Source organism: Monodon monoceros, unplaced genomic scaffold (genome assembly GCF_005190385.1).
Source record: "Monodon monoceros isolate NGI ecotype Baffin Bay Population unplaced genomic scaffold, NGI_Narwhal_1 Super_Scaffold_20, whole genome shotgun sequence".
Taxonomy (NCBI): Eukaryota; Metazoa; Chordata; class Mammalia; order Artiodactyla; family Monodontidae; genus Monodon; species Monodon monoceros.
This window is the reverse complement of record NW_021703777.1, coordinates 127,315,847-127,331,946: the sequence shown is the minus strand read 5'-3', so window position 1 is coordinate 127,331,946 and position 16,100 is coordinate 127,315,847.

Genomic DNA, 16,100 nt, shown 5'->3' with positions numbered 1-16,100 from the left:
TCACATTCAACCTTATTTCCTTTCCTTAAGACCTTCAGAGTTCTTTTGACCTTCAGAGTTCTTTTAACAATGACTAATAAAATACTAGCTGGGTATCGTATTAAAACATTTTTAATATTTGTGTAACTATTTCTACGTAACTGATTAAAGGATTTTATCACTCTCTCTCTCCTTCTCTCTCTCTCTGTCACACACACACACACACCACACACACACACACACAACCCTAGGTATGAAGGTATAATTTTTGTTACTATTCCATTCTGCAATTTATCTAGTCTAACCATCTGACTATTCTAGGAGAAACTCCTATTCAGTCCTACTAGATCTGAATGTCTTTGGTCATACACCCGAAAAAGCAGTTTGGTTTTACTTCTGTCTATCTATCTATCTATTCACCTATTGGGTAAATTTTATAACTAATAAGTCTTTTCTTACTGAATTGATGGCTTGAAAGCTCAGATTTGAAAGCTCAAATCTGTGGCCCACCTAAAGCAAGTAAGCATCTTAATGTCATTCTCAAATCCACTTTAAAACCAAAGTTGTTTTTTCTTTCTTCTTTTACTTGATTTAACTCTACACATTTATGCTCTGGATCAGTAAGGGATATAGGTAAACGAATTAAATTATATGCACATGTGCACGCACATGTGCGCACACACACACACCTTTATGTACTTCAGCTTCCCTCCGTGCTCAGTACCAGCACCCTAGTCCAAATCATTATCATATCTCCTGGGTTTCTGACACAGCTTCAAACGTCCTGAGTGGTCTCTTCATCCGTATTTACTTATTTCTAATACCAGTGAAATTGTGTCCCTGCTTCAATTAGCTTTACTGGATACTCTCACACTGGAGTATTCTCAACTGCCAAAATTTGCATCGTCTGACTTTTTAACCTCTTCAATTTCATCTGATGTCACTCTTCCTGTTTATCTCAGGGCTTAACTGCATTCAGATAAGCTCACTGTCTTTCCTCTTTTTTACAAGGTCTTTCTCTCTCTCTGCCTCCCCTAGATGTTCTTCCCTGCTAACCCCTCTGGTCCTCCATTCCACCAAACCTTTGTATTAAATAAATGTTACTTCTTTGAAAATGCCTTTCTTGACTCCATGTAAAATTAGGTCTGCTATTGTAATGTCTTATAACACCCCTAGTTTTGTTTCATAGCAGATAATTTGTAATCTTTGTAATCATGCAGTTTTTAAAGGTCATTGGTCTTTTTTTTTCATTAATTCACAAGCTCCCTGCTGCCAGAGGGCATATATGTTTGATTAAATCACTTACTCTGTAGTGCCTCACACAGATCTTAGGTCATATAGACACAATAATTATTTGATTATAAATGAACAAATTTTTTCTCAAAGTTCTACATGAAATAAGGATAATATATAAATATAAATATTTTAAGGAGGAATGTCTGTAGGAATTTAAATATATATGTATCGTATTTTAAATATGTATATTTTACAAGCTTTTCATTTACTCTGAGTAAATAATCCAGTAATTCGAATACTGACCCTGTGTCTCTATTGATGCCTTATACATTTATTTCAGAATCTGAAACATGTATTCCTTTTATGAACAAGGCAATATTATGCTTTTTAAAATGTTGAATCTAAGTGCATTTAGGCAATTGAACCTGAATTAAATAGAATAAAAGCTGAAAAAAATTGTGTTTCATTGTTTCCCAAGTTTCTTTACATGGAAACTTCTATTGAGATAACATTGGTTTATAATATTATATAAGTTTCATGGGTACAACATTATATTTCTACTTCTGTGTACACTACAAAGTGCTCAACACCAGAAATTTAGCTTCCATTTGTCAATGTGTGAAGATACATTTTTAAGCATCATTTTAAATGGTAGCCATTGAATAAACTGGATAAGCCGAAAATGGAAAACTTTTTTTTTTCTAAGAAGAAAGGAGTATTTGTTTGTCCCACTAATTTTGTAATGAAACTAAAAATTCCTGGAAAATAACACATTTTTAATTTTTATCTTTACTGGTCCCATATTTACTGAATGCAAGTGGGGTATATATATCTTGTTATTCTCTATTATTCATGTAAATCTATTAAAGTTGAATGTGATGGGGAGACTCTTTGTAATCATAAAACAATGTCCCCTCAGGTCTGTTGTTTTATTGTCTAACCTGGAAAATCTGAGAATGTATAATCCATAGAATTAGATTGTATTAATATTACCTAAATTGTTTAGTTATTAGTAATTGGCAATAAATCAAATTTAGCAAAAATTCCTGATTTCATAGTTGGCCAATAGCGGAGTAATTTTTTTTTTAAATGTTGGTTCTGGCCATTTTTATTATTTATTTATTTATTTACTTTGGCTGCGCCACATGGCACGTGGGATCTTAGTTCCCTGACTAGGGATTGAACCTGTGTCCCTGGCAGTGGAAGCCCAGAGTCTTAACCCCTGGACCACCAGGGAAGTCCCTAGCTAAGTAATATTAAATAAATTTCTCCATTCTGGGGCCTGTAGAAAAATGGGTTGTTCAAACATGGTAGTGGAGAAGCAACAGGCTAGGAAGCATCCAAATCTGTCACTCTCATTAGCAGAGTTACTTGAATAACTGCATCTCAGATTCTGATTAAAAATAATTGTTACAGATTCTCACTACTGCTCATTTCATACTTTAGAATCACTGTATGTGATCACTAAGTCTGAGTCACTTTATATATAAAAACAAAATTTAATTAAAAATTGAAAAATATAATCCAGATAAGAGTTTTAAATTTACATCTACATTCTGAGGGGAAAGTAGAAAATATATAAAAGATTAGATTTTCTTGAGGATAGGTAACTTCTTCCTTTGATAACTCTCCAGAATGTTTAGGGTTCAGCAAGCCTTCAATAAATGTAGTTGGTGGTAATCAGTTATTTATTTCTTGACTTTTAGTATGTAATGTGTTTGCAATCTTTGTGGTATATAAGAACTGTAGATCTTTTAAATCTGCTGCTCAGATTAGATTTGTCTTTGGGATCATTTTTAACCAGTCAGTTACAGAGTATAAAACTGCAGTTTCAATATTAGTTTAGTTGTGAGTGCTAATTAGCGATTACAAATAATTCTTATCCCCAAATTAAAAAAAAAAAAATCGGTGTTCAGAGTACTAAAGGAACACAAGTATTTAGATTTTTACAAAATTATTTGGAAATTGTAGCTATATGCATAAAATAAATATTCAAGGATTATATTAAGTGTATTATATAAAACAATTGAATACTAATTCTTTCTCAATGTAACAAATGTTTTATGTGTAATGAAACAGATGTATAGCAATAAATTGAACTTTCTTCTTTTAGTTTTTCAGGATATGTTGAATTTTTTATAAAAATGTAAAGAATTTTGAGGGTACTCTGTCCAAAAATATGCATTAAGAACTCCAAGAAAAAAAGTTATTTAATTAATAGCTGAAAAGAATTTTACTTTTATTTTTCTAGGGACTATTCATATTTAAGTGAGCAGAACATTATTATACAAAATGAACTAACAATTATGTATGATAACATTATTTTTGCACTTCTGCTTATTTAATTTGCATTTTTAGCCACAGTTTTTAGAAATTTGTTTTTAATTACATGTATTTATTCATACATTTTAAAATAAAGAGCTCAAAATTCTGACAGTTATAAGACACTGGTGAGTAAACTTACTTTCTCATTGAACACCAGCAAGAAACAATAAATAACCTTGAACCAATGGATTACAAGGATTAAACTACTAAAAATATTAACGTTTCATTAGGTATAACAGATTAATGTTGAGTTCACCATATTTACAAAATATAATCCACAGTTTTGTGAAAGCACCTTTTTAATTCAGAGGTAAACACATTGGCAGTAAAATATTGTGTTCAAATTTTGCATGAATAACAAGGTATTACCAAAATTGAAGTTCCTATAATATGCTTGATTATTACTGACTTATACTCTTAGAATGATTCATAACATTATTTGATATATTTCCATTTTCAGGAGTCTTTGAACCATTTCTCATCTTGGTCATTCATATTCACTCAGTCCGCCAACTTTTTATGAGAATTCACTGTGTGCCAGATATTGTTTGAGTGCTGGGGAAACAGAGAAGAGAATAAAAATACTCCCACTGTCAAGGAGAAGACAGAAAATGAGCAGATAAATAAATACACACACAGAAGGATGTCATATACAGCTTTAAAAAAAATAAACTAGTTAAAGGAATCACCAGGGACAGGGACTTGCATCTTAGATGATAGGTCCAGGAAAGGCTTTAAGGAAAAATGGTGATTGAGTTGCAACAAGCCGGTATGAAGAAGGGAGCGGGCAAAGGGGACAGGAGGTGAGAAGGCCTGGATGTAGGAGTGTATTTGATGTGTTTGTGGAACACAGAGGGGGTGTGTGTGCCCAGAAATCAAGAGAGTGGAGAGGGAAATTGGTAAGAAGGAAGGTCTAAGGTGAGCCAGGATTCAGGTTATAGAGTTTGTAGGACAGAGTAAGGACTTCGAATCCTATTCTAAAAGTGTCATTGAAGGATGGCATAATTCTGTTTCCACTTAAAGGGTGAGGTTGGAAAACAGAAAGCCAGAAGACCAGTTGGTGAGCACTGAGGTGTCTGTCCTGGCAAGAGCTGATGGTGGGTTTGACTTGGTGCTAATGGTGAAGGTTGTGCTAAACTTTCGTCCAAGATATATTTTAAAAGTAGAACAGAACTAGCTGATGGGTTAAGCATATAATTTGAGAGAAAAAGAGGCATCAAGGATTTTTTCCAAACTACTCATTTAAAAAATTTATATTAAAAATACTCTATTGTTCCCTTCATGTATAAAAAACTATGGAATTTGGGAGGATACATGGAAAAAACCCATTCATACATTTACAGTATTTGCATTTCTCCATCATTTGATTTGCACATTTATAAAATAAAGGCTACATGAGTCAAAAATCACTTCACCTGAAAGAAAAAGCAACAGGATATAGTCAGCCAACAGCACATCAATGCCATAGCAGAGTTTGAAATCACTAGTTCCCATTTTCATGACACATCAAGAGGCATTTTTAGTTTGTGAAATTTTTTCAGTCTCCCATGCAAAAATAAATATAAAAGATGAAACAAGGCTTGAATAATTTCATTGGGAATTTCCAGCATTATTAAAATGTAAATTTTTTCCTTATGTCAACATTTTCCTTTGAATGCTCACACAGGTTTATTCATTATTATAAACTGACAAAAATCTATGAGAATTCTCAGTTGATCTGGTCAAATCTAATTGCCTCCTGTCGCTAATTCAACTGGCCTTATGCACAATTGGTCTTAATACTGCCAGCTTCAATCATGGTAAGGAGAAAAGGAATATATTAAAGTTGCAGAAAGGGTGAGCTATTTTAATAGTAAAATGCTATCTCAGCCTTTTCACTTATTAATGCCTCTGCATAATAGAATTTCTATCATGATTATTAAAAGTGATATTTATTTTTTTCTAGATAACCTCTTTCAAAAGTTAAATTTATAGAAATAAGAAGGGTGCTGATTAGTTCATGATTATGAAATGTACTTTTTCAGCTAAAGGAGCTCTCTAAAACTAACAAAGATTCAAATAAACTTATACGAGGAGACTGACCAAGCAGGCACTCCTACAAACCATTTGTTTGATTTATTTTGTCATGAGAATGGAAGGTAGTCCTTGCTAAGCTTAATTGAATAATACAGATCAGAATATTATATTCTTGATACATTTATGATTTTTGTAGAGCCAACCTATTTTACATATAACTCCTTTACATGAAATACAATATAAGCAGCATTGCGGTGAATGTTTTAGGTCACAAATTTGAAATGTGTTTTTATTATATCATTTCTAAGTAATTTCTCTATGTGTCTGTCTTTGATTGGGTGAAAGTCACATCAGAATGTTTGGCCATAAAACTAAACTTAACTCCATTAGTATCTTTCAGAGTAGTGTCATCAATTATTTTAAAAGGGAATGTGACCTTATGATAATGTATCATGCAAAGACAATATCTTAAGCCTTACGTGGTCTACTTCAGTGAGAAATGGCTTATTAACTGGCACTGCAAGTGAGATTATTCACCAGCGTTCTTAATTCAAACAGAGACTAATTTTTCTCAAAGTTAAGAGTTGTTGGGAAAATTAACCATAGACCATAGTTGACGAAATAAAAATAATTTAGGATAAATAACAGTTTTTTACAGAAAGCAACTTTTCCAAAGTTTTCGGTATTGGAAATTAAATGTATTTCTAAAATTAATTCAATTTTAGTACCTTTAAACTACTTAACAAAAGAACAGAGTAAGTGTATTTCTTTCAATGTAGAATAACCTGTTGTTCAATTTAGTTATGAAGGAAATAAAATATTAGTGGATAATATATACTATTAGCATATTATAAGAGAAATATTTATTACTCTCATACATGGAAAAATCATGAATCTAGCAAGTCATGCCACTTTTTTAAGCAAAATTATTTTCCCACCAGATTATCTGCCAAGAATATAAGGTTCATTTTGAGCTCAGATAGAAGTCTCTACCACCTAATTCATAAAATGAATCACTCTTTGTCTTGATACTTTTCCTTTATTCCAACCGAAGCATGCAAGCTACTCTAGCATATCTCTGATGAGAAAAACACTGACGGTCATATGGACCTAGAATCTGTCATACAGAGTGAAGTAAGTCAGAAAGAGAAAAACAAATACCGTACGCTAACGCATATATATGGAATCTAAAAAAAAAAAGAAATGGTACGGATGAACCTAGCTGCTGCGCAGGAACAAAGAGATAGACATAGAAAATGGACTTGAGGACAAGGGGTGGGAGGGCGAACCTGGGGCGAAGTGAGAGTGGCATGGACATATATACACTACCGAATGTAAAACAGTTAGCTAGTGGGAAGCAGCCGCATAGCACAGGGAGATCAGCTCGGTGCTTTGTGACCACCTAGAGGTGTGGGATAGGGAGGGTGGGAGGGAGACGTAAGAGGGAGGGGATATAGGGATTTATGTATACGTGTAGCTGGTTCACTTTGTTGTACAGCAGAAACTAACACAGTACTGTGAAGCAATTATACTCCAATAAAGATCTATTAAAAATTTTTCAAAAAAAGATATACTGATGTGTCCTATATTACTATTGGTGATATTATGGGTTACTATGTATATTCAGTAAGAGCCATAATACCTTCTTAAAAGCTGGAATTTAGGTTTTTCAGAGGGAGGTGGCGCAGATGCCACATGAGGAATTTCATTTCTAAAATATATCTCCAATACAGTCAAATATCATTTTCCTTTTTCTCCTGTTTGGAGTTGCCCTATAATAAAATATCCAAATATCTATGAATTTTCAGCTGGAAAAACTCAGATAAACACTTAAAGGGAATAAATGAAACTTTTCCTTTGGGCACCAAAAATTTCAAGTTTTAAATACTTTTACTGGTGTCATTACATAATTGTTTATACTCATAATTCCAAAATATATTTAGGAATGCAAAAAAATGCAAAGATTTTATTTTTTTCTTTGATATTTATTTCTTCAATTATTTCAGTATTAATCTTTATTTTTGCTGTGAAACTGATGATGAGAAAGTACATATAATTTTCTGAACACAGTTCCTCTACCAAGTTGCAATGTAGAATGTTGCTGTGAAAAATAGTCCTTAGCTTTGATATTTGCTTGATGTACTGAATTACTGCAAAAAGTGAATATTCTGAAATATTACCTTATTTCTTGATTTCTTTAGACATAAAACAGAAGTTAATGTAGTTATTGAAGGGCAGACTTTCCTCATTTAAAATCTGGGCACAAATTTAATACTAATAAAATCAAGTATTCTGAAATATTAACATTTACTGATACTAATTAGTTATCTATATTTATTCACATGATAATAATTCACAGGTTAATGCTGAGAAAAATAACAGAACTAAAGTAAATATGTTCAAATTTATAAGCTTGATTAATTTTTATATTATTTTCCCTAATTTTGTCTTTTTCTGCCCTCAAAGCATCATTTTAACATTTAATTTGCCAACTAATGTGTACATTTGCATAAAGCCACACTTAACATTTATTCTATAGGCCCCTAGATAAAAATCTAGATTAGCTTATAAGGTCAAAAATATAAGATTTCTAAATGTTACAATAGTAAAGCTGATAGTTCACAGGAATGATATATCAGACATCAGACATTGTGCTCTAGACAGGAAATGTCCCCTCCCTGAAAGTAAAATAAGTCAGTGTCTAACTGCTTTGATCATGGGATGTAAACCACTAAAATATTTTTTGGTATATCAAGAAATTATGAATTCAAGCCTTATCTTTCTCTTGAAATTATTCTTAGTTTCACCCTGATGTCTGTTAGAGGAAATTATCTTTCCAATTCCTCTCTATGAGAATATTTGTGTATGCTTTAAGTAATTTTAAATAAGGCACTCTCTTAAAAGATAATAGTTTGTTATGCAGTAATAAGAAAAATAATTTTTTTCAAATAGAAGTATAGAGCCAAACCAATGTCAAACTTCCTATATTCTGTGATTTTAAGATTTAGGTTTTTAGCTTTGTTTTAGATATATTTTGCTTCTTTTACATTTTTTTTTTTTTTTTTTTTTTTTTGCGGTACGCGGGCCTCTCACTGTTGTGGCCTCTCCCGCTGTGGAGCACAGGCTCCAGACGCGCAGGCTCAGCGGCCATGGCTCACGGGTGCAGCCGCTCCGCGGCATGTGGGATCTTCCTGGACTGGGACATGAGCCCATATCCCCTGCATCGGCAGGCGGACTCTCAACCACTGCGCCACCAGGGAAGCCCTACCAACTTCACTCTGGTCAGTTTCTCCTCAGGAAGAGAGACTCAGGATCCATGGAAGAGCTGCTTCCAGAATCTGCCTGGAAAATTATATCTCTTTGGTGCAAGCTGTAGACTGTGGAGTCTATGGAAGTGTTCTGCTCAAAGCTCCTTCAAGAGAAACAAATGTGGAGAGCATGACTGACTAGTGGCCTCACCTCTATTGGCATTCACTCAGGACTCATTCTCGGTTAAAGACAAGGCATGCCAAGGTACCAGGCCTGGCCCACTTCTACCTAATACAGGACTTCTCTAATTCAGAAACCCATTGTCATGGTCAAAACTTTCCCAGAACTGTGCCTTATCAAAAGGTCTTCCCATCCAATCCTTCCTTCTCTTTTTCTTTTCACAGCTGTCAGAGCTGCATGGTGGTCTGGAGGTTTTCATAGCTGACTTCTATTCCCTCCTCATCTTTTATCTTTCATGAGCATTTCCACAATAACTCCTTTGCACGACAAATCCTATCTTGGCGTTTGTTTTTAGGGGGAACCGAACTGACACAATTGATACAATTGATAAGCCTCTGGCCAAACTGTTCAAGAAAATACAAGAAGACACAAAAGACCAATATCAAGAGTGAGAGTGGATATCATTACAGATCTTAAAGTCTTCAAAAGGATAATAATGGAATATTATGTGAGTTTTTTCAAGAAAGAGGGAAACTTAACAGTTTTAAAAAATCTGGTCTGACTTTTTGAGTCAGGCAGTCCTCCAGTGTTGTGGCCTATGTGTAGAAATAATTCCTAGGACCAAGGGACTAAAGAATTGGATTTTAAGTAAAAATAATAAAATTTTGCTATTTCCACATGAGCAGATTTGGAATGATTTTTTAAAAGTAGGAAGCGTGAAAATATAATATTTCCAAAATAATTTTTGAAAAGAGCTATATCACTTTAATAACTTTGTCTCTTTTTAAGTTATCTCTAATGAAAATAGGAATCTCTCAAAAATGTGGTCAAAATATCTATTAACCCCACGTAATCAATCATTTTTCAACGTGTACTTGATTATCTCAGAACTCTCCACTCTGGCACCAGGTAAGTAAAAAAGGAAAACAACAACAACAATGTAATATTGGAGACATCAATCCCACTGAGACCACCTCTTCAATTATGTTTGGGAATAAAATCTGAAAATAAATTACTTAGTGAGCTTTCTAAAAGTAGGGTAGATAAGTTTGCCAAGTTTCTACCAACTAGACAAATTTTTTCCTTAATATAGATAAGTCGCCTTGACAGATGATTTAATGAGATAAGGTATCTCTTCATGAGTGCTAGAAAAGTGATATGGGCAGGAGCATGTCAATATCTTTAAAAATGTCCATGTATATCCTTTGCTACATAGAGTAAAATTGGGGAAAAATTTCTTCAGGGAATGAGGAAAGTGATTATTATGGCCAAAAAAATAGAGACTTGAATATAGAGAAACATTTCTAAAATATTTATAAAAGTTTAATTTTTGAAAATTTTAGTCCTCCAAATCTCCTGCCTAAATTTACCTTTGTTTAAGAAAAAAAAAATAGTCCTTCAAATGTTAGATTAAGAAATGCATATTAGATTCTTGTGCTTTTAAAACACCACTATTCCTCCTCTATTAGGTTCTTGCCCCAGGCAAAAACCAATGCCTAACACAAATATTGAAGCGAAAGAAGAATAAACAAACCTCAAGAGACACACCAAGATATCTTAGGATTTTGAACAATCAAAAAGGCAAAGGTCATTTGGGTTTTTTGAAAACTCCTTTGAGGGAAAAATTGATCTATTCCTTTAATGTTCTTCACAACAAGGATTAATTCTTTTTGAGTACTTAAATAATATAAGGGAAAACCCATTAAGGAGATGGGACTCATTCACTACTCTGGCCCGCTGATCCATATGAGAACTTTCAAAACCAATCTTAGTCTAATACATTCTCTATTGATTTTGATTTTGATATTATCTTAAACCCAGAGAGAATTTATTTACTTCTAAAAATATAGTTTAAAATAATCAAATAATACTGTATCCCCAAAGTTGCTACAAGGAAAATCTCCAAACACTTGCAAAAAGTTCTGAGTACAGGTAGGAGACAAATTTATAAAATTTCTCACCAACATAGGTATTATTTATCTGTTTAGATTCAGAAGTATCAAGACTCATTGCTGCATGGGTATCACTTTATTAAGTAGATACTACAGTATTATTGTATTATGATGAGCTTATACTGATATGATTATAAAGGGTAAATCCAGGCATCTATGTATAGGAGGTAAAACATGAACTGAAACTGGGGTAGTTTTTAGTGGGGAATATGAAATTGGTAGGCCTTTTGAGGCATAATGGTAACTCCCTCTAGAAATATATCTGTGATCTCTAAAATAAAAGATAACTGAGATCTGATTCAAATCCTGTACTCCACAAGACAGATTTTTAAAGTATATATTTATTTTTATGCTTTTGAAATGTTTAGCCTGCTATTTTGAAAGTTCCAATATGTCCCACCTGTGCTAAACAATTAAAAGAGGCAGAAGTTTGATGGTGATTTCTCCGGAGAACTGATGAACATAAGTATGCATCTCTGAAAGCCAAATGTTGATGTCTGTGACAAGTGAAGGAAGACATAATGCTGTACCACAGAATGGAGGCCAATGGATCAGTTGCCTCCTTCCCCCCACCTGCAACCAGGGAGCTACAACCTGGAGCTGCTGAGTAGCATCCGATATCAGAGGTCTGAGTTTCAACAACCCAGGCACTTTCACAAACTGAAAAGAAAATGTAAGGAAAAAAAATGTATAAAGCTTCATGAAACATGGCTCACAAAACATTTTTGTTAGAATCCCATGGACTCTTAAAAGTACAAAGTCCCACGTCCTATTTTAGACCTACTGTATGAGACCTTTCGTCTTGCAATCTGAGAGATGGCATCTTAAAAGGGTTCTAATTTAGAATGTTTGGCATCCTAAAGTAACTTTTTCTCCTAAGAAGGATTTGAAGTTTAGGGATGATTCTACAGCCATTATCTTTCTTTCAATATTGTGTTATTCTTTCATGCGGTAATGCTACAGAATATTTTGGAACAACTTCTTGCCTAACAAAACTATCTCTAATATAGTCACATATTTTGAACTACTGTGAAATATTTTAGAAAGTTTCACAGGAGGATGATACATGTAATTTTAGGTAATTTTCCCCATCTAGAATAACTTGTCTACATGGTAAGAAATCTACATTTATCTGGTAACTGAAATAGAGGCTTTTCATAATTCACATGCAAGATCTACAAAATTAGCTTTCTCTTTCAGATGTATTGTAGTTCCTAAATTCATATAATCTGCTAAGTTATCATTGCATCATATTGAATGTTTGGATATTAAATACTTATTTCGGAGATAAGGAAGAGAATATTTGACTAGAGAGGAAGACAGGACCCTTCCATTATCACTTGGCAGAATCTGATGTATTCTACCAAGAAAGATTCATACTAATAGATATTTTTGATGATTATTTTCATTCTTCTGATAAATTCTGTCATATGAAGGCTCACTCTCATTTGGCTATAGGTGTAGTATAGGTGATGGTAATTGTCTGGGGACTCATCATTATGAGTTAGCAGTAAAAGGAGCCATGGAAATAAACACCAAAACAGAACAAGAAAACATAAATTAATGAAGCACATAATATTCTGAAATACCAGGTTGTAAATTGCATCAGCACACTTACTAGCTCACATGTGAACAAATATCAATGATCTTGACAGCTTTTATTTTGTTCACTGGAAAAATATTGCATCATATGGACAGTTATACTCCTGCAGATCAAGTGACCAATCTAATGAGCTCTGGGGTTTTCTGAGTTCTTTTGTTCTGTGAATATAAGATGTGCCCCCCAAATATCTTCCTTTGTTAAGACACAAGGCTTTTTTTTTTAATATAGAGGGAAGAGAAGACATGAATTTAATAGGGATGGACTGGTGAACATACATTGAACATCTAAGTAGGCTTTCATACTTGACTAATCTATTACATGTATAGATACCAAGTTTAGTTTTGCACACTTACTACTCATCTGCCTTCCCCAGAGCATATGTCTTTTGCCACATACACCGAGATGAAAATAAAGTGAACATCTTTCTATGATATGATGAATTTACCTGAATATTGATATTTCCCTCCATGATATTTCAAGTGAAGGTCAGTGGTCTTTAACCAAGGACATAGGATAGGCAGAAAAGGGCATGAGTAGTACGGAAAAGATAAACTCTGTCATTTGAATCAACTTACGAGTAATAAATCTGATCAACCGAACATCTGTGTTTTTCATGATCAAACTCCAAATATGATGTTATTTTCTAATATAGAGAATTAAATTATATTTTGATATTTCTTTGGGATAAAATATATCCATATAGAGAAATAATAAAAGTATAAGATGCATATGTCAAGGGGTAAGAACCCTTATTCTGAATTGTTTAAAATTTGAAAAAAATTAACATTAAAATCCTACTGAGAAAGAGGTAACATATACTTCATTCTTCTGTGCTCTCAGGTTAATATCTTCATATGGTTATATTGATGTGAACTTTTATTTCAGTATTGTATTGGAACTAATTAGATATTTATAATGTTTTATTGGTTATGTGTTTTTCTAATAATTTAAAAATTGGTATAAATTAGCAGGCGACACACTTTCTTCTCTCCCAAATACATAAAATCCTTATGAATATAATCTGGTTTCCAAATGTCTTTCAATTGCTTTTAACCTTGCTACTTCCTTATCCTATAAATTATCCTTATTGAATATATGCTCATTTAATTAAATGAAAATATGCTTTGCTCTTTATTTTGAAAGTCTGTACAAGTACAGCTTCCTGGTAACTGCTTAACATTTCTTTTGAATATTCAAATGACTCATGTTGTTCCTGTTCAGAAAAGGTTTGCAAAAAAAATATAGTTCAGAAGAGGCATACTGATATTGACATAGCCTCTGCTTCAGCAATACTGCATGGAAATAAAATTAAAATCGAAAAAGGAGAAAAAGACACACAGATGTATTACAGAAGGCAACACACAGGAACCAGAGCAATCGACAATCAACTTTCATTACCTTCTTATTTTTCTCTTTTATGTACAATCAACAGTGCTTTCCTCTCTTTTATTTACTCTGCCATTCATATTAGTTTTAACCAAAATCTCACCTTAATACTTTTTCTTTAACTTCTATTTCATTTCCTCAATTTTTCTGAAGTTATTTATAATTATGAAGGTGTACAAAGCAGTCCTTCAGCAATCTAATTGTTTTTATTTGAACTGTTATAAATGAAGAAAATGATTTATTAAGGTAGCCTTTAATGTGGGTGCTTTCTGTTTCTGTGTGTGTGCGTGCTTGTACTTCAATATGTATCTTGAATCTAGCAACTGAATCCAAACTTTATGCAATTGTTATGTTAATGGATATGAAGGGTTACAACCGAGAGTTAATACATAAGTACAGGGTTTACATAAGTGGAGTAGAAGATACATTAAGCTGACAGTGTATCCACAGCAGTGCCTGACAGGAAGAAGGTGATTTATTTAATATTTGTTACAAAGTTAGGTTATGAATTTTTTCTTAAATATTTGATTTTAATAAAAAAGTGTATTTTAATTAACAAACATAAATAAAATAATTGTTATTTCCCTATTCCATTACCTTTTTTTAAATTCTCCATTTGCATTTGAAAAAAAGCTGTATAGTTTATCTAGATGCAAAGGTCATTATATATTCATAGAATTTTTCTTTTATTGCTTATATCATTTATGTATTTTAAGACTATACGTTCTTACATGTAGTTGAACCATTTGACTTGTCTTGGTCCAAAATTATTTGTCTTTAAAAGAGGAATAATCCCATTTACATTGAGAGGTATAACTTATACGTTCAGTCTCATGTCTGCCATCGTTTTATTTCATATTACCTTTGTGTTAGTTTATGCAGTATTTTTCACATAACTGGTCTCTTTTTATTGATATGTTTATTTGTATTATTTTGTTTGTATTTGTTTAGGTATTGTGGAATCTTTTCTAGTGACTACCTTTCTCCTAATTTTTGGAAGACTTTTCCATGATGTTTCTGCAGTTCTGTATCAGTTTCGTTTTTGACTATCTTTTTAGGACATTTGTATTGCAAACACTCTTGGAAGACAGAGAGTTGCTTCCTTGAGAGAAGAGAGCATATTTGTTTCCTGACCTAGATAATAAAGATAATGGCTCCTTCTGTGGCAAGGTTTGGGCAGGTTTTCTACGAGCCCACCTTAAAAGATTGAAGTTGCCTAAACTTTGGGTTCTTCAGCTGTGACATAAACCTACTGCATGTGCAGCACACAGCTGTGTTCTCTACATCACCCCCTTGGGACCTGGGAAGGAAGGGAAGTGAAGGAAATGAGAAGCTCCTTCTGCCTGAAGCCATAATCCTGTCTTTTATCTCTCACTCGGGAGTCCCTTGTCTCCTGCCAGCTTCTAGGAAACTGTAGCAGGCTAACTTGTGGCAGGCTAACTTGGTAGCTTGCAAGTAGGATACAATTTTATGTTTTTCACAGTTCTTGACATCATCCACCTTAACACTACTTCCATTTAGTTTGTCATTTCATAACTATCTTTTGCCCCGTGCCTGCTACCTATAGGCAATTGATGGGCTTATTCTTTGTTCCCCTTTCTTTAGTCTTCTCCAGTTTGCATTGTTACTTTTTTTTTTTGTCAAATTATATAACACTTTACAACAGTTTTCCATCTTTGTCCTCTCTTTGTCTTAGTCTTAGATTTATGGTCAGAAATGTTCTATTCTTGCCAACTGTACTTTTGCCCAAATGTGACAAAGTAAGCCCATGTATGTTGGTGAGGAACAAATGCGGGATATATCTAAAATGACCTGTAGCCTGAGGATGATTTGGGAGACTTTCTAAAATGTGGATTCTGGGAAGTATGCTATTGTATTCTTTTTTTTTTTTTTTTTTTTTTTTGCGGTATGCGGGCCTCTCATTGTTGTGGCCTCTCCCATTGCAGAGCACAGGCTCCGGACGCGCAGGCTCAGCGGCCATGACTCACGGGCCCAGCCGCTCCGCGGCATGTGGGATCTTCCCAGACCGGGGCCCGAACCCGTGTCCCCTGCATCGGCAGGCAGACTCTCAACCACTGCGCAACCAGGGAAGCCCTGCTACTGAATTCTTTAAAATTATGAGACTAAAGAAGTGAGTTAAGAGTATGTTACAATAAAAAATAAATCGAAAATAA